The sequence below is a fragment of the Lissotriton helveticus genome, chromosome 5_1, assembly GCF_964261635.1.
Source record: "Lissotriton helveticus chromosome 5_1, aLisHel1.1, whole genome shotgun sequence".
Lineage (NCBI taxonomy): Eukaryota > Metazoa > Chordata > Amphibia > Caudata > Salamandridae > Lissotriton > Lissotriton helveticus.
The window spans coordinates 1,514,371,172-1,514,394,894 of NC_136065.1; positions in this window are offsets into that span (position 1 = coordinate 1,514,371,172).

Genomic DNA, 23,723 nt, shown 5'->3' on the forward strand with positions numbered 1-23,723 from the left:
GGCAAGACCTATTGGCTATGCCAATGCTTGTTTTTCTTTCACTTCGTTATCTATTTTGTTTTTCACAATTATACCCTCTTCTGTCTTTTCTTCGGTAAATAGATCTATTAAACAGTATCTCTTCTTTACTCCCTATAGCTGTCTTTCTTTTAACATCACTCTCTGTTTACTTTCCTTATACTTACACTTTTTAAAAAAAAAAAAATTTTTTGGGTTAGCTCCCGGTCCGCGTACCGGGAAGCTAACCCGGGAGCGAACCAAAAGAAATAGAGCTTGCCAGAGTGCTAAACATTGTAGCAATTTTTTTTGAAAGGGAAGGTAGTTCTGAAAAGAACTTTTTTTTTAATATTTTTGTTGTTTTATATTTTTTTTTTATTTTTTGAACATTTTTTGTTTTTTTTGTATTTTTTGAACGATTTTATATTTTTTTTGGTTTTTTTGGGGGGGGGAAACAACAAAAAACAGGCGTTGAAAAGGGCTCAACAGGAGCAAAAAAAAATTACTGGGGGCGGTTAGGGCAATCATGGTGTTCATATGAAAGGTTGAGTGCATTGATGCTCATGTTGCCACAAGCTAATAATGCACGACAGTGCATACATAAATGTATCATATGCCCAAAATTTTCTTGGATATTTGGCACAGTTTCCCGTGCCTCCTCTGGTGTTAAAGAAACCGGTATTGTTGGTCTGGCCACAGGAGTTGGTCTAGGATTGTCCAGCATATCCCTTAATTCCGCCCGGCTGTAATTTAGGGGATGTTTCCTCGTCATGTGCCTATGCATGGTGTGATTACCATAACTGTATTTTTTGTCCGTCCCTCTGGACAATTGTTCCTTGCATATGAGGCAGGTGACATACCTCGCGTTGACTTTTTTTTGTCCACGAGGCATCGAAAAAAACTGCCAGATGAAACTGGCTTTCTTTCTGGAAACCCGGGGCAACTCTTCCAGGAATTGTGGTTCTTCTCCCTCCTCATCCATTTCTTCATCTTCCTCCTCAGTGTTGGTAATCACCTGGGGAGGTGGTCCTCTCTTCCCATGAGGAGGTGGAGGTGGTGGTGGGGGTCCACCAGCTGAAGCAACCAATGAAGCCATTTTCACACAAGCAAAATAGGTCTTCCAACAAGCAAAATAGGTCTTCCTCTCACAATGATGAAAGTCAGAGTGAGGAAAGAAGGAGGGGTTTTCATCATTTGGAAAAAACAATACTTCTCAACCAATGAAAAGTGTTATTTTTAGGTCACCTGACCTAGCCTTCCATAATTATGAAACTAAAAGTGAAATGAACCAATGAAAAGTTTTATTAACAAGTCACATGACCTCTCACGCTCATGTTACGCGCTGCGGAACGCGCCCCGGTTAGCTTCCGGGTCGCTAAGCTTCGCGCCCCGGTCCGCGCCCCGGGACACTTCCGGGTGCGCTAACGCGATACGTCACAAGACGCATTTCGCGGCAACGCGATACGTCGCACTTTCGCGCCGCGGATCGCTTCCGGGGAGCTGCGTTTCGCGCCTCGGTCCGCGCCCCGGGGCACTTCCGGGTGCGCTAACGCAGTACGTCATAAGACGCATTACGCGGCAACGCGATACCGTCACTATGTTGATTTCTTACCGGTTCGCGGACCGGATCGCGGAATCAAATTGAGCTAACGGGAAGCTTCCCGGTTCGCGGACCGGGAGCGAAACAAAAAAAATATTTAAAAAAAATTATTAATAAACATATAAAATATATTTTTGGATTTAAAGAAGAATAAATTTTACAGCTATAGATATTAGCTTTTAAAAAACCAATGAAATTCATTGAAAAAACCATAGGTTATAGACCATATATAGTTAGGAATTAGCATTTACAAAACCTTGAAAATTCACTGAAAAAACCATAGGTTATAGACCATATATAGTTAGGAATTAGCATTTAAAAAACCTTATTTTACTCACACAAAACCAATGAAATTCCATATATAGTTAGTTGTACTAACTATATATCGCGCACCCGCAATCCACTGCTGATCATGTCACATATTACATCATTCATGACATGGTCAGTGACATCACTGATGACATCACTGATGACATCTCAAATGACATCACTGATGACATCACTGATGACATCTCAAATGACATCACTGATGACATCACTGATTACATCTCAAATGACATCACTGATGACATCACTGATGACATCTCATTTGACATTACTGATCACATCACTGATGACATCATTCATGTGATAATACGATGAACCTCTTCAGACTCTAATATAACCTTAGATACACTCAGTGTAAACACAGACTCGCAGATTGTCACTCATCCATGAAGTTACACACACACCTAGTCAGTCATGCAAACAATCAATCACACCTCCATTTCCTTAACTATACAGTTAAACACACCTTACTTATTCAAACATATACTAAACATATTTACTCACTTATACAATCCTGGATACAAGAGCACAATGATCCATACAGCCACTCACACATTCACTGGCTCTTATGCACAGTTATTTATATATGTCAACTCTCACATGTACTGTGTTTTACATATATACTTACTTTGACATGTAGCACTGAGATATCCATTCACTCACCAATACAGTCATGCACACAGTCAACCACCCATACAGCTGTTTCCACATGCACTTTTGAACCCATACATTATGCACAGAGTCATACACCTTCCCAGCCACCCACACACACTCCCAGTTTCCCATACAAATGCTTGGGCAACCAATCAATAACCCATATAGTTACTCATATAGCTACTGATCAACACATGCAGCAGTTTACAGAACAACAGACATAATGATGCACAAATTAAGACAGTTTAGTCACTAACCCATGCACTCAATGAGACACATTTAACCACTCACTCATACAGTCAGTCAGTCATGCACCTACTAAATCCTTCATCCAGACACTTATACATCCACTCATTCTTCAATATGTAAGACATATTTTAACTTTACAGAAAAATACAGTCACTGGATGTTGTCATCAGTGATGTCATCAGTGATGTCATTTCAGATGTCATCAGTGATGTCATCAGTGATGTCATTTGAGATGTCATCAGTGATGTCATCAGTGATGTCACTGACCATGTCATGAATGATGTAATATGTGACATGATCAGCAGTGGATTGCGGGTGCGCGATATATAGTTAGTACAACTAACTATATATGGAATTTCATTGGTTTTGTGTGAGTAAAATAAGGTTTTTTAAATGCTAATTCCTAACTATATATGGTCTATAACCTATGGTTTTTTCAGTGAATATATATATATATATATATATATATATATATATATATATATATGTATAAACAAAGGACAGGGTTTTGGACATGTGTAGTAGGAATTTTGGTTATCGTGGGACGGTGCCAACAGGAGGGGGAAGACCCTAAACCCCCTGAGTTTCAGACCAAATGTCTCATTCAATTTCTAAAGGCCTGTGCACCCATCTACACATAGCTTCTGAGTATTAACTCTGTGTCATACATTAACACTAACGGACATTCACTGTGCAAACATGTATTAGAAATCACAATGAACCATCAGGAATTTTTTGTGTGTTCCTCTTTAATTCTGAACGATTTCCCGGTCAACACATGTGCCTGGAGAGGTACCCCTAGACTTTTTCAGGGCTTTGTGGCAATGGGAAGGAGATCAAAATCTCTCTGCCACTTGTACTTCCTTCCCAGCTGAATACTTGTGGTAAGGATTCTTTAGCAGATCGGAGGGGTTCAAAATAGGGACCACGGTGGAGTACAAGTAGGGGCTTCACTCTAAACCAGTTATACTTTTGTCCCGGTTCCAGGGAAGAGGTAGGTATATAGACCAGGTGTGGTCCTGTAGGTGCATTGGGCGGTGGAGGTTCACTGGCGAGTGTATGGTGTGTCTCAGCGCGGGATAATGGAGCTGTGAATAAGGCGGTTGGTCAGTATCGGGTCTGCATATAAGGGCCGATACCGGCAAGTGTGGTGCACTAAGGCAGAGTGTGCGCTGAGCTGTGGATAATGGTCGCACCAGAAGTATAACCGGTTTAGAGTGAAGCAGTGTCTGGATTGGATAAAGAGCTGTGAGACCTCGTGCTTTAAGAGTTGGGTGCCAGCTGGAGAACAATGACGACGTGTTGCAGGCTGAAAAGGTAATTGAAACGTTTTAAAAGTTTTTTAAATGTTAACGTTATTTGTATATTAATTAAATGTTATGTTATGTTATTACGTTTTGTAAAGCGCACAGCTGCCCCAGCAAAGGGGCGTCCCGGCGCTTGGTGCGTGGGGGCACAGACACACATAACAGTCTACTAAAATGGCCGTATATCCTGTCACTAAAGCAAGCAAGCAGTCTATGCCACGAATATGTTTGGGCAGGGAATTCCATAGCCTAGGAGTGAGATAGCAAAAAGAGCGTCCGCCAGCACAGGAGAGCCTAGATCTAGGCATAACCGCCAGATGTTGCCCTGTTGAGCGTAGCCGGCGTGAGGGGACATAGGAGGTAAGCAAGTTGCTCAGAAGGGCAGGACTAGCAGATTTCAGTATCTTGAAAGATAGACACAATGTCTTGAAATTAATCCGCTTTTCCACGGGAAGCTCATGCTACCTGTGGATAGTACTGGTGGCAGAGCAGAAGCGCGGAAGACCCACCAAGGCTCTGGCAGCAGCATTTTGGACACGCTGCATCCTGAGTATTTCTGCCTTATTTTCCCCCAAAAGGAGGGAGCTAGCATAGTCCAGGCGAGATAGAATAGTCGCCTGGACGATTAGTTGTCATATTGGTGGGTCAAAAAACCTCAGAACGGGCCGAAGGCCCCGCAGAAGGCCAAAGCAGGTGGCAGCAATTTGCCTAGTGTGGGCTTGGAAAGTAAGAGATGAATCCATCAAGACCCCCAAGTTTTTGACCACTCCCTTGGGCGTGGGTATTACACCCAAGGCAGTAGGCCACCAATGATCATTCCACAGACTGACGTTTTTTCCAGCCAACAAAATCTCAGTTTTGCTAGCATTTTATTGCAAGCAAATGGTAGCCATCCATTCTGCTACCGCAGTCATTCCTTCTCTAAATCTAGAGGCAATTGGGGAGGGTCCTTCAGCCAAGGTAATAACAAGCTGCATGTCGTCAGCGTAGGAGACCATAGTTAGGTCCCATTGTTTGACGACCGCAGCTAGAGGCTGAACATCGAGATTAAAGAGCGAAGGGCTCAATGCTGATCCCTGGGGAACCTCCTGATCGATGGGATGGATCTGGGAGAGAAATGGGGGAGCAGACACTCGGAATGATCTCTTGGTCAAGAAAGAGCAAAACCATTCTAAAGCCGACCCCATTACCCCCACCTCCTCTAGCCTCCGAAGTAGGATACCATGGGAGACCGTGTCAAAGACGGCACTGAGATCTAGCAAAACCAGAGCCGCACTTTGACCAGTATCCATGACAGACCGCAGATGCTCAGTCGTGGCCAGAAGGGCCGTTTCCGTACTGTGACCCGGACGGAACCCATTCTGTGAGGGATCCAGGATGTTATTAGAATTCACAAACTGAGTTAGCACGTTGTTAACATGTGCTTCTGCGATTTTGGCCACCCAGGGGAGAAGTGATATGGGTCTGAAATTCTCAGGTTTAGTTGGATCCAATGTAGATTTTTTTAGGATAGGTGAGAACCATGCCTGTTTCCATAGAGCCGGAACAGTCCCAGTTGAAAAGGAGGAGTTGATTATTTTGCAGAGCGGGGCCAGAAATATGGAGAGAGATTCCCTGAATTGCATTGGCCTCAAAGGGTCAAAGGGGGAGCCAGTTTTAATTTTTCCGCTCAGCCTAATAAACTCTTCCTCCGACAGGGTCGGGATTACTGCCAGGGTTACACCGGATCCACTGCCAGACGGCAGAAAGGAGGGAGAGATGGGAATTTGTAGAAAAGATTGATAGATGGTACTAACCTTTTCCACAAAAAAGGTTGCAAGCTCATCGCAATGGCACGCAGATGATATAACAGGTGTCTCAACTTTCCTTGTCCTGAGGTCTTTGAGAATCTTAAAAATGCATTTAGCTGGATTAGGACTTGACCGGATTTCATTTGCATAATAGGCAGCCCGAGATTTACAGATAGATCTGTGATAGTGTTTGATTTTAGCCAGATAACATAGCTTTTTTCCAGACTCATAATCTTTTCTCCAGTCTTATTCTGCCTGTTTGCATGCTTTCCTTAAAGCGATCAGGGAGTCATTATACCAGGGGCTAGTGGTGGAAGTTCGCCCCCTAACCCATTTCGCGGGGATCAGGGTGTCTAGGCCTTTCCTAATCCATTCACAAAACAAACCATAGTCTAGGTCAGTGTCATGCAGAGGATCTAGCGGGTTGGCATTGAGGAAAGTATGGAAATCTTCCAGCTTCAATTTACGCCAAGGGTGTTTAAAGACCGACTTTTAGGTCTCTGAATTTGGAAACTCTGCGAGCGGAACAGACCACTCAACCAGGGAGTGGTCGGTCCAGCCCAAAGGGTTTAGGTGTCTCCACTCTCAGGGATTGCAAATTAGAGAATAGGGGGTCTAGCAGGTGCCCAGCAAGGAGCGTAGGCCCAGATACTAATTGGTCCAGCTGAAGCGCCACGAGATCTGCAAGTAAACTCCATGGAGTTCCGCAAGTGGCAGCGTGCAGTGCAAACTGCTGTTCAAGCTGGTCTACCTGCTGCTGTGGTAGAAATTCTACCCAAGAGGCAGCTCGCGCTGCTGAACGTAACGCTGCACTATGAGAATTGGAGTTTTCTGCACTCCACGAGCTCAGCAGAGTGCGAAGTGCAGAAAACTCCAGGAGCGGAGCGGAGTTCACCGCCCAGGCCTAACTGGGAGTGGTGGTGATTTTTATTAGGTGGCCCTGCACATGCAAGGTATGGCAAGGAAAGGACGGAGGTTCCCTTAAGTAAGCTGCTGCCCACCATCTTTGCTGTTTTAGGTTTTTTACACGCTTTCTGGGGGTTTCTGAATTCTATTGTGTGAGCTGGTAGCTTTTGAGCCTTTTGTTTTCATGTTTCTAAAGCTTGGAACAATCTGGCGGTAAATCAAATGGTAATGAAAACCGTTTAAAATTCTGAAACTATCAAAAGATATATATTTTACCTGGGCGCCCATAGGAGCTGCAGTAGGAACTGATTTGCGCTGTACAAAGTCGCTCATCAGCAGCAACTTTGCAAATCGCCCTTTGCAATGTTAGTTACCCACACAGCTGACCTAACCAGCTCACTTGAAAGAGAGCTTAGAGTCTCTGGGTATCCTCGTGCGATGTTCCTTTAAGAGGATGTAAATGTAAATTCCCTTCAGAGAATGTGCCAGGTATTTTAATGTGTGTTTTGGCTTCGGCAGTCGGTAGTTTTTTATTTTCATACTGAATGATGACATCTATTATGGCATTGCCTCTATGGTGCATCAAACATTAGTAGGGGCCAGATGTAGGTGTCAAAAAACCGGTCGGAATCGGCCGAAAATACCGATTTTCGGCCATTTCCGACCGGTATTTTGACATTTGTATGTAGGGGCACTGTAAACATGCAGATTCGGTAATTTTACCGAATCGGTAATTTTACCAAATCGGTAAAATTACCGACCGGTAAAATTACCGAATCTGTATTTTCCTATGTAGGTAGCACTTCTAACAGTGCTACAGGGCCTTTAGAATTCGTTATTTACCATGTAATACAATTGCATGGTAAATAACGAATTCTTGTGTACATGCACATCTGTGCATGTACACCTGTGCCATGTGGCACACAGACATGCCCTAAGGGCATGTATGTGTGCCATATGGCGCACAAGCCAGTTAAAGGGGTGCAACAGGGTGTCAAAGTGACACCCTGTCCCCCTTGTAAATTCGGGTTTTTTACCTATTCGGTAATTACCGAATCGGTAACTGCCATTGAATCCTATGGGCTTCAAGGCCCATAGGAATCAATGGCAAATACCGATTCTATACCAAATCATACCGATTCGGTATTTGTTACCGATTTTCTACCTACATTTGAATTACCGATTCATGAAAACCGAATCGGTAAAATTCGGTATTTATGAATCGGTAATTCACATTTACCTACATCTTGGCCCAAATCCTTCTGTTGAATCCATCATCTCATTTCATACTCGAGCTCACGTGACAATGTTTTGTAAATAGAAAGATTCCAGTGTTTAGATCTCAAACCTGAGGCCCCGCCCACCCTCCTGAGAGCGGCTGGTTGATGCCAGTTCCCGGATCAGCCGTCGGTGCACCATGGTAACCAGTCCTACTACAGGGACACATATCCAGTACGCTGAAAGAGCTTGTTCATGCCGAGGCTTGTGCCAAGGACTTTCCCTCGTGCCTTTTGTTATTCATTGAATCACCTGCAAGCAGGCGGCGTTGTCGTGGCCAGAGAGGGAACGTGAGGTGACGACTCCGAGGCACTTGTTTCCGCGGAAAGAGTATCCGCCCGTCACTGTACACATTGTTATGAGGTTTGCATTATTTTCATACTCATTTGAAAATAGAACACACTTCCTCCGTCACTCACCCATGCCTCATTTCAAACATCCGTCCCGTGCCCCGCCGGTGTTCTTCCTCGTACATAAGTCACTGCGTAATTTGTCGTCCTATTACCCTATCCTTTTTTCCGTCTGTTCGCGTCTGTCCCTCCATCGATCGTGCTGGGTTGAATCCCCCCTCCCAGCAGAGTGAATACGAGAGTGAATCTGAACTTGGGGCATGCTCCTGTTAAGCCACATTGGTGCCAGAGATGTAGGCGCCCAAGTGGGTCTGGTACAGCTGATCCTAGTAAAGGGTGGATGGTCCGTGTGGGAATACAATAACTGGCCAGGCAGGTGTACGTAGGTGTGTTCTGGCTGCCAAGGAGCCTGTTGAGAGGGACTATGCATTAAAATGACGGATGTCTGCTTGGCCCAGAATATTCTTACAGAGATTCAGGTACATAGAAGTGGAGTGGAGTCCAGAGGAATAAAAGGATACACTTCAAGGTAATATTTATGAAAATGGTATCTTCCATAACGGACTGGCAGGGAATCAGGCTCATAGCAGCAACTGCCTCTTCTCATGTTCAAAGATACACATTCTATTATAGACATCACAAAACCCACATTCTAGACTCCACCCAACCGCCCACTCTATACTAAACAAGATCCCAACACATCTTCCCCTCATACAACTATATAATAAAAATATACAAAAATAGATTGTATTGTCAGCGCTAAAGATAAATACAGATAAATCTATATATATGAGAATGTACCCTCATATATCAAAGTCCTTAAATTTCATTGTTACGCTTTCAGTTCTTGATGATTTTTCCCTAGCTACTTGCATGCTTACATTTTTGGATTCCGATCTCGGTCCCTTTCTACTTTTATGTTCTTCAACATGCACAATAGACACTCTGGGCCCTATTTGCGAGAAACTAACACAGCGCGGTGCCGCAAGTCATTTTGCTGTGCTGCGCTGCATTGGTTTCGAAGCTCAGGCATGCAACATATTTCAACAATATGTTGCATCTCTGTGCTTTTCCCTGCGCTAGCACCAAAACTGCTGCCATGCGCAGGCACAGGCCCCCTTGCACCATGGACAAGGGTGCCTGGGTCGTGGTGAGATGGTTTTTGTGCAGGAAGGGGCACTTTCATGCACAAAAACAATCAATTGAGGTGATTTTCTCTTCCAATGTGTGCTGCAAATATTACACAACATGACACACCGGTAGCGCAAGGGGCTTGTAAATAAACCCCTCTAACTTTATGCCAACATTTACCATCTTCTAATGCAATATGTTTTCAAACGTTCTTCACTCTCACAGGAGAGGAAAAACAATTATTTTCCTTCCACTCAATGGTCTCTTGATTCTCACCATCTCCTCTTCTCTCACCATTAACTCTCGTGAATTCAATATGATGTATTTATCTTGTGCCCTTCTCCTTTCTTCTCCCACTGCCTTTAAAGTCTCATCTGATGGAACTGTCTTCCCCATCAACACTCTATTAATTATAGAACCTGGCACCCTACCTTTCAACAATACAAAAGATGATACCTTGGTATCAGCATTTGGTGTGGTATGCACAGTCCACAGAAGATTGTCAATCTCTTGTTTTCAAAGAAATCCATTGAGTATTGCACATGGTAACTGTAAGCCTGTTAGCATATACTAAATTAACGTCCTATGAGCAAAACACAAAAAACAAAACTTGTACTGTATTTACTCCCGCTTTACACTGTGCTTGTTATTTATCCAAGGTATGAAGAAGCCTAAATAATCTCACACAGATGATGTGCGTGCCACCAAACTCACTATTATCAGAACCATGCTAGTAATAGATATACTGTACCAAAGTACTTGAATCTCTGAGTGTTTGACACTGTAGTCAGTGGTGGTTATCATCTACAAATATAGCAATGGGCGCGCCAAATATAAGCCATTCTGCGCCTGTCCGCACCTGTCTGCTCCCATCCGTGCCTGGACCATGCCCAGTGCCAGGAACCCTGAACCTCCCATTGCCTGCAGGGACACCAGTGCTAAACAGGTAGCCCTGGATTCCAGTCTCCGCAACAACAACTGCTACCGCACCTATCCACTCTCTACGGTAGGACCCTTCACATGCCACCAGTGTCTTGTCTCCTGTAACACCAGAGCACATGCAACCATCACCACCAGAACAACTACGAGTGCACTTGGACAACTCCACTGCCTCTTGCTCAATACCTAATTGCTCTGCAAATAAGCCACCAAGATCTGGTACATGATCATCTCCCTCGTCCCAGACGTCGTTTTCCTCACCGAAACCTGGATCAACCCTGCACCCGGGGTCAACATCACCATGGCCATGCCCAATGGCTACACGATAATAAACCGGGATGGCATCAACAAACACGGAGGTGGAATCACCATCACCCAGAAGGAAACCATCCAATGCACCTCCGCCCCAGATGGCACCTCCCAGTTCATGGAACACCTCAAATTCCAACTCAAAACAGTTGACAATGCCACCATCAGAGGCACCCTTGCCTATAGACCTTCAATACCATGCTCCGGCTTCTCCAACACCAGACCCGATTTCATTGCACCCCAAGCCATCTAAACAGAACACCTCGACGACGACCCCAAAGACGCCAACAGAGTCAATCTCACCGAATGCATGAAGAACATCGGCCTTGTCCAACTAGTCACCGACCCCACTTACAATGCAGGAAACATGGTCAACCCTATTTTTTACAACCAGTGACAGTCAAGTACAGCTATGTCACAGAGATCACCTGGGCAGACCACTCAATCGTTCACTTCACAATCACAGCAGCACACTACACAACCACAAAGCCGTCCAGCACGTCACACTGCAGCTGGAACAAAGTGTCTGAAAATCAGTGGACAGGGTCATCCCTATCAAACCCACCAAGCTCAAGAGATCCACCAAACATGCCAGTTGGTACACCTTGGAACTGAGAACCATGAAATGCAACTACAAGCCACTAGAAAGGAAATGGAGCAGCAGCAAGAATCCCACAGACCGCCCCACCTTTAAGACATCGCTCAACCACTATGCCATAGCCGACCGCATCGAAGCCAGCTCTAGCCACTGCAAAGAACTCTTCAGCATTGTCAAGGAGTTCTCCCACCCCACAGCAACCGAAAACATCATCACCCCTTCCCAAGTACTCTGCGACACCCTGGCAGATTTCTTCTATGACAAGTTCTCCACCATCTACCAACATTTTGAACCCCAGCCTACTACCACTGATATCTTCAGCTTCCTCGCTCCCACCGACAGAAGATCCGTCACCACACAGACCACCACAGCCATCATGAACTCCGTCCACTCAGGAGCACCCTCGGACCCCTGAAATAAAAATTAAATAAATCTAAATTACATATTTGTGAATCACGAATTATCACCCCTAAGGGTACCCAGGTGCTGGGGGTCATTGGGGAGATTAAGGGCCAGATGTAGGAGCCGTAATACCGGTCGGTAACGGCCGAATTCGGCCGTTACCGACCGGTATTTGGGTTTTCAGATGTAGGGGCCATTATTTTAAAGAATCTGTAAATTTACCGAATCGGTAAATTTACCGATTCTGTAAAATACCAAATCGGTAATTTTAACGATTCGGTAAATCCAAATGTAGGTGACACTCCTGAGAGTGCCACAGGCCCTTAAGAGTCGGTATTTTACCACACAATCCTATTGTGTGGTAAAATACCGAATCCAGGTGTGCATGCACATCTGTGCATGCACACTGTGCAATGTGACACACAGACATGCCCTTAGGGCATGTATGTGTGCCACATGTCACACATGCCTTTACTTGGGGTGCTAGAGGGTGTCAAAGTGACACCCCCTGCACCCTTGCAACATTCTGTATTTACCGATTCGGTAAATACCGAATCGGTATTTCCCATTGATTCCTATGGGCTTCACAGCAGCCTTCACAGCCATAGGAATCAATGGGAAATACCGATTCAGTATTTACCGAATCGGTAAATACCGAATGTTACCGATTCGGTAAATCAAATGTAAAAATTAACTACATCTCCCTCCTTCATATTTACCGATTCATAAATACCGAATCGGTAAAATTCGGTATTTATGAGTCGGTAAATTGAAGTTACCTACATCTGGCCCTAAGTGAGCAATTGTCAGGAAGTCAAATGATGCTGAACTACTGCCAGGGATCGAACTGTGAGCCCTGTGCTCCAGAGTCAGCTGCTTTGGCTGCTGCACCACACCTCTCCCCACCACATGGCCAACCTGTCCCCACCACATGCTCAACCTAGGAACCAAAAAAATCAGCAATGAGCTCACTGCCATCTTCCTCACATCGATCACCTCGGCAAACTTCCCGGAAGAATGGAAACACACTGAAGTCAAACCCCTCCTCAAGAAAGCATCTGCGACCCTAATGAGCTCAAGAACTACCGGCCCATCTCCATGCTCCCTTTTCTTGCCAAAGTCCTCGAAAAGGCCCTCAACCGCCCTCAACCGCCAACTCACAGAATACCTGGAGAACAACAATCTTCTGGACCTATCCCACTCCAGATTCCGCACGAACCACAGCGTTGAAACCTTCCTGCTCGCAGCTACCAACGACATCAGAACCCTCCTCGACTGGGTAGAAACAGCTACTCTGATCCTTCTAGACCTCTCCACCGCCTTTGACACCGTGTCTCACCACACCCTGATCAAGAGGCTGCATCAGATCGGAATCCAAGAATATGCACTCAAATGGATCGTATACTTCGCCACTGGAAGAACCCAGAGAATAAGCTTTCCACTTTTACCTCGTAACCCAAGAACATCATCTGCGGCATCCTTCAAGGTTCATCCCTCTGTGCAACTCTGTTTGATGGCTACATGACCCCCCCTGGCCAACATCGTCAGAACACATGGACTGAACATCATCTCCTATGCAGATGACACCGAGCTCATCCTCTCCCTATATGAAGACCCATCCACCACAAGGGCAAAGTTCCACTTATGCATGATCAGTGTCATGACTGAATGCAAAACAACTTCCTCAAACCCAACACAGATAAAACAGAAGTACTGATCTTTGGGAACAACACCTCCCCTTGGAACGACTCTTGGTGGCCCACGGAACTGGGACCCTCACCACTCCCACGACCACAACCGGACCAACATCACCCCTCACATAAAGAAACTCCAGTGGCTGCCTGTCCACAAGATAAGCCAATTCGGGATGCTAAACGACGCCTACAAAGCCCTGCAAAATTAAGGACCTGCATACATTCACCATACCCTAAGATCCATCAACACTCTAGACACTTGTGCTCTGCCTCACTCTTCCTTGCTCACCCCCGTACTGTGGAGGATGCTCCTTCTCCCACCTCACTGCAAAGTCCTGGAACAGCCTCCCCCTCCACCTCAGGACATCACCTTCTCTTCAGAAATTCAAAGGGAAACTCAAGACCTGGTTGTTCAACTGATTTCACCCAAGCAGCTTGTTTCTCAGCGCATGCATACCCTCGCTGGTGAATAGCAGCGCTTTATAAATCCTGTTTTGATTTTATTTGCGTAAACAATGATAGGTAAAAATTCTTACAATTCCAGTGTGTGTGCCACTGAAGCAATTACAACATGCATTAATACCCAGTTTCTATCTCACAAATTACTGTGAGTGTATCTCCAAAGAAGTGGTAATCAAACTTTAACCTTGCATGAATTATGGTGTGTGTGTCACTGAAAAAGGGCAATAAATAGTATGAAATGGCAATTACAATTTCTTGAAATTACAGTGTGCGTGTCACAGAAGTAAACAGAACAATGATGATGGACAGAATGTGGATCAATGTCACACATTCACCCCAGTCCAAAGATCTGGGCCCAAATCCATCGTTTTTCCACTCCACACCACCCTGGGTTAGACAATGGCAATATGCAAATCAGCGCTGACCCTGTGCCCCATGGGAACAGTCCAGTCCGAACTACAAAAGCCATGTCCTTCCCAGAACGGAAACAAGCAAAAAATGGCAATAAATAGTATGAAATGGCAATTACAATTTCTTGAAATTACAGTGTGCGTGTCACAGAAGTAATGGCAACACACCAAACTATGGGCCAGATGTAGGAGCCTAAATACCGGTCGGTAACGGCCGATTTCGGCCGTTACCGACCGGTATTTAAGAATCGGCATGTAGGGGCATTTATTTTACAGATTCGGTAAATTTACCGAATCTGTAAAATACTGATTCGGTAATTTTACCAATTTGGTAAATCTAAATGTAGGTTGGACTCTTGTGAGTCCCAAAGGGCATACAGAATCTGTATTTTACCACCCAATTCAATTGGGTGGTAAAATACCGAATCCAGGTGTGCATGCACATGTGTGCATGCACACCTATGCCATGTGACAGACAGACGTGCCCTTAGGGCATGTCTGTGTGCCACATGGCACACATGCCTGTCTGTGGGGTGCTAGAGGATGTCAAAGTGACACCCCCTGTACCCTTGCAAAAATCGGTATTTACCGATTCTGTAATTACTCAAAGCCCATAAGAATCAATGGGAAATAACAGAATCGGTAAATACCGATTTTCTTAATTTCCGAATCGGGCTTCAAAGCCCATAGGAATCAATGGGAAATACCGATTCTGTAATTACAGAATCGGTAAATACCGATTTTTACAGAATCGGTATTTCAAATACCGATTTCACCTACATCTCACACCTTCTATTTTACCAATTCATAAATACCGAATCGGTAAAATTCGGTATTTATGAGTCGGTAAAATAGAATTACCTACATCTGGCCCTAAGTACCTTGTATATCCATCGTAATCTTGTGCTTGTCATCGGAGAAATGGCAAAACGCTGAACCAAATACTTAGTTACTCCATCGTGCTACCTTTTACAGAAGCTATGTATCTTCAGCGTGAACCCTGAGCAATATAGAGCATGAGCACAACAGGGATCCTAGCCAGCACACTGAATGGCAGCGTCATACTCGGCCAGGTGCGTCAAAAGTCAACCACACTGGGAGACAGTGTCAACATCGTCAGGCATGCCACACTGGACACAGTCAGGCAGGCAACAACGTCATCAATGGCCTCCCCAATTCCTGAAATAGTTGGATATCCTGCAATCACGAATCACTGTCAGGATGTGTTCAGGGCGTACCTGTTCATGAGATGCGCTCCGAATGAGCCGAACGAGGAACATCTATTTATTTATTGAAAAGTTTTCTATTGCAAGAACAAGACCCTTGGGTATCAGATCGCTTAACATTAAGGGCCAGATATAGGTAGCCTAATACCGGTCGGTAACGGCCGAAAATCGGTAATTTCGGCCGTTACCGACCGGTATTTGGACATTGAGATGTAGCTCACCCAAAATTTACAGATTCGGAAAAAATACCAAATCGGTAGATTACCGGCTTGGTAAATAATCCGAATCGGTAATATTACCGAATCGGTAAAATTACCGAATCGAAAAATATACCAAGTCGGTAAATGTCCCAAATCGGTAAAATTACCGATTCGGAAAATATACCGAGTCGGTAAATGTCCCGAATCGGTAATTCTCCCGATTCGGGACATTTACCGACTCGGTATATTTTCCGAATCGGTAATTAAGAAATGGAAAAAACAACACCATCGAGATGTAGGTGAGCCATAAATTACCGAATTTCACCAAAATTCGGTATTTATGAATCGGTATTTACCATTGGTAATCAGGTGCAGCCTATAAAAAAGGGCCCCAAAATGCAACACTGGAACCAGAATGGAGGCTTTCTACGTCATAGCAAGACGGCTAAGGCTACAGGCAGCAGGTGAGAGGGAATGGAGAAGGGAGGAGCAGGTCTACAGGCAGAGGATTACACTCTTCCAATTGACAGAGCCAGAGATACTGCAAAGATACAGACTGCACCCCCAAACCATCATGGACCTGATCAGGGACCTGCACCCACTCCTGGACCACCCAAGACCAAGGGCCCACGCCATCCCACCCCATGTCCAGGTGCTCTGTAGCATACACCTCCTTGCATCTGGGAGCTACCAGAGTGTTGTTGCTGCGGTAGGTGGGGTGTCCCAGAGCTGCCTGTCGCGTTTTTTCAGAAAGTTCCTGGATGCCATGATGCAAAGAATGGAGCATTACATCCACTTCCCAGACACTGATGCGGACTTGCTCAGGACCAAGACTGACTTTTACCTCATGGCATATTTCCCACACGTGATTGGCTGCATTAATGGGACCCACATCCCCATTTGACCCCCAGCTGCCACTGAGCACATATACAGGAACAGGAAGTCATCACACACAATTAATGTACAAGCAATCTGTGATGCCAAGTACATTATCACCGATATAGTGGCCAGATACCCAGGAAGCACCCACGACTCATACATATTTCAAAACAGTGGGATCTATACCCGCCTGACAGCGGGTGAATTCGGGGAAGGATACCTGCTAGGTAAATAAATGGGTGACACTCCCTTGATAGATGAAGCAGACGTATGTCAATCTGTGCCTCTGAGTAATGTATTTTTTTCTTTCACATTAGGGGATAGTGCATATGCACTTCGTTCCTTCGTCCTGACACCCTACCTCAACCCCACAACCCCCAGCCAGAGACGTTACAATGTGGCACATAAATCCACCCGGAACATCATTGAGCGCACCTTTGGGCTCCTGAAGAGCCGGTTCCGCTGCCTCCACAAAGGTGGGGGGGGGGCACGGCAGTACTCACCTGTAACATGCTGTAAGATCATTGCAACCTGTGCAATTGTGGGCTTTCGTCCGGTAGGTCGAACAGATTAACCGACAAAGGGGTTTTTGGTAGCGAGGGTTTTATTGTTCGGTACAAACGTCTCTTTTGGACCGGTACTCGGTAATAAGGGAGGGGGGTTTCTGTGTCCTCCGCCGCTTGTACTGCCGTTCCGAACCTCCTTGCTTCCCGGTGCCTCCTGGGGGTCGGGGGTCTTTCGTCCGCCATCGCGGCAGTCACCGGAAACCCAGCAGCAGAAAGGAAAAGAAACCAATATTAGGCTAGAGTTTTGGTAGTGGTTTCGGGTAGGGGAGTGAGGGAACACACGTGCTCTTTCTGTCTCGCAGTGTCGGAATGGTGAAAGGGAGGGGGAGGTGCCCAGGGTAATGAGTGTTTTGCCTTAGGGCGGTTTACCCCACCTCCGTCCCACCCAACCCGTGAACCGGGACCGTACCTGTTCTAGCCACACTTCATGTGAAGTGTGGCTGGGCGATGCGCCTTCCCGTTGGCCTCCCGGCTTGTCGCAGACGTCTCGGTTCTGCCTCCCTTCTTCTCTGCTGCTCGGGGCTGCGCTGTCTTTCGCTTCTGATTCCTCCGTCCTCCGATGATCCTCTCTTGCCTCCTCTCCCGTCTGCCTCCTCTCGTCTCCCGCCTTCTCCTGTCGCTGATGTTCTTCGCTCGCCTCCTCTCCCGTCTGCCTCCTCTCGTCTCCCGCCTCCTCCTCAATCGCCTCTTTCGTCCGCTGCTCCTCTTCTTCCTTACGCCACACAGAACCGTCCTCTCTCCTCCACTCTCCTGCTCTCCCTCCGGGTGTCTCGCACACCTGAGTGTTGATTGGGCGTTGTTTTACCTCTGTGAGGAGGGCGGGTCCAGGGTCCAGCTCCGCCCAATTAAAGAAACAGGGATCTTCTGTCTCCAGCGTGGGGTTGTATCGATCTGCAGTTGTCTTCCACGCGTCGGTGTGCTGTTCGAAAAGAGGGGACACAGGAAAAGGTAAGCCTGGAGGGCCCGTGTCCGGGTCCTCCTCGTCACACCCCTCCCCCTACGATTCTCCCGATCGGGGAGAGGATAGCGGGATAGGAAGTCCGCGTTGACGTTGTCCTTCCCTTTACGGTGTCTGACCTGGAATCTAAACGGCTGTAGGGCCAAGAACCACCGCATTACCCTGGGGTTGTTCGAGAGGTTGCGGCTCATCCACTGGAGCAGAGCGTGGTCTGTATACAGGACGAATACGTGCCCCTCCAGGTAATAGCGTAGTTTATCTACAGCCCATCTGATGGCCAGGCACTCTTTCTCAATAGTGGGGTATCTAACCTCCCTAGGGAAGAGTTTGCGACTGATGTACAGAATGGGTTGCTCGCCACCAGTCGCTGTTTCTTGGGACAGTACAGCTCCTATGCCAAAGTCGGAGGCGTCAGTGTGCAGGACGAAGGGTTTTGTGAAGTCGGGGGAGGTGAGGACAGGGCTAGTGGTGGTGGCACGTTTCAGTGTTTGAAACGCGTTCCACATCTCAGGGGTTGGTCTCTGTAGGTCAGGGCTTTTGGCCTGTTTCTTCAACGTATCGGTCAACGGGGCGGCCACATCAGAAAAAGAGGGGATAAACCTCCGGTAGTAGCCTACCAGCCCTAGCAAAGCTCTCATGTCCTTCTGGTTTTTGGGAAAAGGCGTGTCAGCTATTGCCCTAACTTTCTCAATCTGTGGTTCTATGACCCCATGTCCCAGGACATATCCCAGGTATTTGACTTTCTGGAAGCCTATGCGGGACTTTTTGGAGTTAACGTGTAGTCCGGCTGCGTTGAGCTGCTGTAGGATGTTGTGAAGGTGTACCAAGTGTTCTTCCCAGGATGGACTGAATATTATAATGTCGTCCAGATACGCCGAGCTGTAACCTTGGTGTTCTCTTAGGACTTCGTTCATAAGCCTCTGGAAGGTGGCAGGGGCACCGTGTAATCCGAAGGGAAGCACGTTGAACTCAAAAAGTCTGTCCGGCGTGGCGAAGGCGGTTTTCTTACGATCATCTTCTCTTAGGGGGACCTGCCAATAGCCCTTCGTTAAGTCGAGGGTGCTGATGAACTTCGAGTCCCCTAGTTTCTCTATGAGTTCGTCGATTCGGGGTATGGGGTAGGCATCAAAAGAAGATACGGCGTTTAATGCTCTGAAGTCCATGCAGAACCTACTGCTTCCGTCTGGTTTGGGCACCATCACTATGGGCGACGACCATTCGCTTCTGGAGGGTCTGATCACTCCAAGCTTTATCATTTCCTTTACTTCCTTGCTTATGGCTTCTCGCTTGGCTGCCGGGATGCGGTAGGGTCGTTGCTTCACCGTGACACCTAAAGGGGTCTCTATCCGATGTTCGGTCAGGGTGGTCGTCCCAGGAAGGTCTGAAAAGACATGCTCAAAGGGTCGTAAGGTCTCCTGTAGTCCTTCTTGTTGGTAACGATACAGTTCGTCGTTGACGACCAACTCACTCACTGTTGTTTCTTTTCCGTTTTTCTTTGAGGTGGTCAGGACAGGTGATACGGGTGGTTTACCCAACCACTTCTTCAGAAGGTTAATGTGAAAAACCTGTGTCTTCTTCCGAGTTATCCGCAGAGGGTAGGTCGTCTTCCCGATCGTCTCCACGACCCGGTAAGGACCCTGCCACTCGTTCTGGATTTTTTTTGTGGGTGAAGGTAGTAACACCAGGGCCCAGTCATCAACAGCGAGATGTCGCCATTTCTTTCGTTGGCAAACGTCGCACGTCTGGCAATGTCTTTTAATGTCCTGATACACTCCTGGCCAGTAGAAGTTGCGTAGTACATTCTGAGTGGTTTTCTCACTGCCGGTGTGACCCGCCAGCAAGTGGGTGTGTGCGTAGAACATAATCTGCTCCCTAAAGCAGGTCGGGACCAATAGCTGTAGGGGTTCATCAACCGCCGCTTGTCGGTAGAGGAGCTCATCTTTAATCAGAAACCTAGAGTAGTGGGGTTGTGCATTGACCTGTTCTGCATGGGCTTGTTCCCATGCGTTGAACAACTGAGAGTCGTTGGCCTGGGCAAAACGAAAACTTCGGTCGCCCTCCCAGGGATCTGGTGAAATCAGAGCAGGGATAGAGGCTACAACGGGGTTCTTTTTCCTCAGTACCTGTCCCTCAAATAAGTCCAGGAAATGGGGGTTATCGGTGCCCAGTATTAGTTCTTCCGGAAGAGTACCCATCACCCCAACCTTTACCACCAGTGTACTCCTTCCCTCTAAGTCAATGGGGACATATGCCACCGGGTAGCCCTTGACATCTCCGTGCACACATTTAATGTACACTAGGGCGTCCGGCATCACCTGGGGAGGCCTCACATACTCCTCCCGCATCACGGACTGCTTACACCCCGAATCCAGTAGGGCCCTTATACTAGCCCCGTTAACTTTAACACTCACGTGGTATGCACCTCCGAGTTCTGCGGTATACATGACCGCTTTCGGCAAGTATCCGACGTCCATTGGCTCGTCTTGGTTGCGTTTATGGGGACAATATCGAGCTATGTGGCCCCAGGCCCCGCAGTCGAAGCACTGAGGTCCCCGGAACTGAGGTGTCTCTGGGACGGGAAAGCGAGGTGCTGGTAGACCCGGAGGAACTCGGGGTTGTCGATCCGGCTTCGGAGGTGGCTTGCTCGGTTTTTCGGGTTCTCCGAGATGTAAGCGGGGTTGGGCACGAGCAAACGTGGCTGCCATCTCCATGGCTTGTCTGGTGGATAGGTCTGAATGCTGCCTCAACCACCTCTGTGTCCCGTAGGGAAGCGCCTTGAGGAATTGCTCCAGGTAGATCTTGTCCATGATTTCTTCCTTTGAGCTGGTCATGGGGGTGAGCCATTTGTCGGCGGCTGCCTTTAAGCGAAAGAACAGGGTTTTCGGGTTGTCCCCTGCTTGTCCTCTCTCCTTGCGGAAGCGGACCCGGTAAGCTTCCGCATCCAACCCCAGGTGGTCCAGGATGATCACTTTAATTTGCCCATAGGGGGTCTGTCCGTTTCCGTTGGCCACCTGATAAGCCGCCTGGGCTTCTCCGGTTAGCAGGGGTGCCAGGAAAAATGGCCACTTCTCTAACGGCCAACCACATGCCAGGGCCACCCTCTCGAAATTAACCAAGAAAGCATCTGGGTCCTCTCCGGCAATGTACTTTTGCAGGGATATGCCTGCAGGTGTGTGTGGTCGGGGTTCCCGGCTAGGGAGGCTGGCAGGGTCGGTGGGTTGATGTAGGCCCTCCAGTCGGGCTACCACGGTGTTCCGGAATGTTTCCCTGTCTTGTTGGGCTGCGGCGAGCTGCTGTTCCACCCCCCATCCCAGCTGTTCCTGTCCTTTGACCAGGGCTTGTAGCATTTTCTCCATCCCAGTGTCCTGGATGTCCGCTACAGTGCCTGCATTCTCCACCACTTGTGGGCTTTCGTCCGGTACGTCGAACAGATTAACTGACAAAGGGGTTTTTGGTAGCGAGGTTTTTATTGTTCGGTACAAACGTCTCTTTTGGACCGGTACTCGGTAATAAGGGAGGGGGGTTTCTGTGTCCTCCGCCGCTTGTACTGCCGTTCCGAACCTCCTTGCTTCCCGGTGCCTCCTGGGGGTCGGGGGTCTTTCGTCCACCGTCGCGGCAGTCACCGGAAACCCAGCAGCAGAAAGGAAAAGAAACCAATATTAGGCTGGAGTTTTGGTAGTGGTTTCGGGTAGGGGAGTGAGGGAACACACGTGCTCTTTCTGTCTCGCAGTGTCGGAATGGTGAAAGGGAGGGGGAGGTGCCCAGGGTAACGAGTGTTTTGCCTTAGGGCGGTTTACCCCACCTCCGTCCCACCCAACCCGTGAACCGGGACCGTACCTGTTCTAGCCACACTTCATGTGAAGCGTGGCTGGGCGATGCGCCTTCCCGTTGGCCTCCCGGCTTGTCGCAGACGTCTCGGTTCTGCCTCCCTTCTTCTCTGCTGCTCGGGGCTGCGCTGTCTTCCGCTTCTGATTCCTCCATCCTCCGATGATCCTCTCTCGCCTCCTCTCCCGTCTGCCTCCTCTCGTCTCCCGCCTTCTCCTGTCGCTGATGTTCTTCGCTCGCCTCCTCTCCCGTCTGCCTCCTCTCGTCTCCTGCCTCCTCCTCAATCGCCTCTTTCGTCCGCTGCTCCTCTTCTTCCTTATGCCACACAGAACCGTCCTCTCTCCTCCACTCTCCTGCTCTCCCTCCGGGTGTCTCGCACACCTGAGTGTTGTTTGGGCATTGTTTTACCTCTGTGAGGAGGGCGGGTCCAGGGTCCAGCTCCGCCCAATTAAAGAAACAGGGATCTTCTGTCTCCAGCGTGGGGTTGTATCGATCTGCAGCTGTCTTCCACGCGTCGGTGTGCTGTTCAAAAAGAGGGGACACAGGAAAAGGTAAGCCTGGAGGGCCCGTGTCCGGGTCCTCCTCGTCACAGCAATGTTGCACAACCTCGCAACTAAGAGGGGCACAGAGGTGGAATTGGAGGACTATGAAGACCATGACGATGAGCAGGCACTACTAGCAGCCAACACAGTAGGAGTACCAACACCCACAGACGGAAGACAGAGACGGGCAGAAATCACACACAACTACTTCTGAGTAAGTATAGAGACGAAGCAAGTGTTGTACTTCAATGCACGTAGTTTATTTGGCACTAGGTTGAAATGACATAAGCCACAAATGACACATACTAGTGTGCCTAGCACTACTGGGTGGAAGGGGGTTACCTCACCCTCACATGTCCAACTGAATATGGCAGACTCACTGCTTGCGCCCATGAACAGCCCCGCGTGATGCCTGAGTTTGGCTTAGTTCCAAGTCTGCTGTGCCAGCGTAGGCACTCTGGCGTCTGCTGCTACTCCTTACTTCAGGGACAGGGGTGCTGCACCTGCTACTAGTGGTATCTGTGTCCCCGACACCTTCTGCTCCTGTGGTGGTTGACTGGTTCATCAGCAGCACTTCCATTGCTGTAGTGACTCTCCCCATCCCCCTTGTGAGATCAGTATAGCAGTGCACCAGCCCCTCCTGCATCGCAACTGAACGGCGACACATCAGTGAAGTCGCAGTTGCAAGATGCTGCATGCCCCTTGTCTGCTGGTGCGTTCGATGCCTCTCCCTGCGCCTTTGTGCACGGTCCTCACGTAGTTCCTCACAGAGTGTCATCACACACTGAGACATGTCCCTGACTCCATCGGCCATGTCCCTCATGCTGTCTGCCATTGATGCTATTCCCTTGTTCATGTCAGTGAAATTTGTGTTCAAAAGGCGCATTTGTCTGTGCACTGCACTTATACCTTTTGCCTGCAGGCGCTGCACCTTGACCATTGTGGTCTCAAGGCCACGTAAGACATCCTCATCACGGCCACTGACGCTTGCCTCCCGTACCCTACGACGTCTTGTTCCTCCGGATCGGCTGACAGGAGTGGACGTAAGACCTGGTACATTTCCTGCCATTGACTGTATTGACTCCTCACACTCCCTTTCCTCATCGGAGGATGTTTGTAGGATC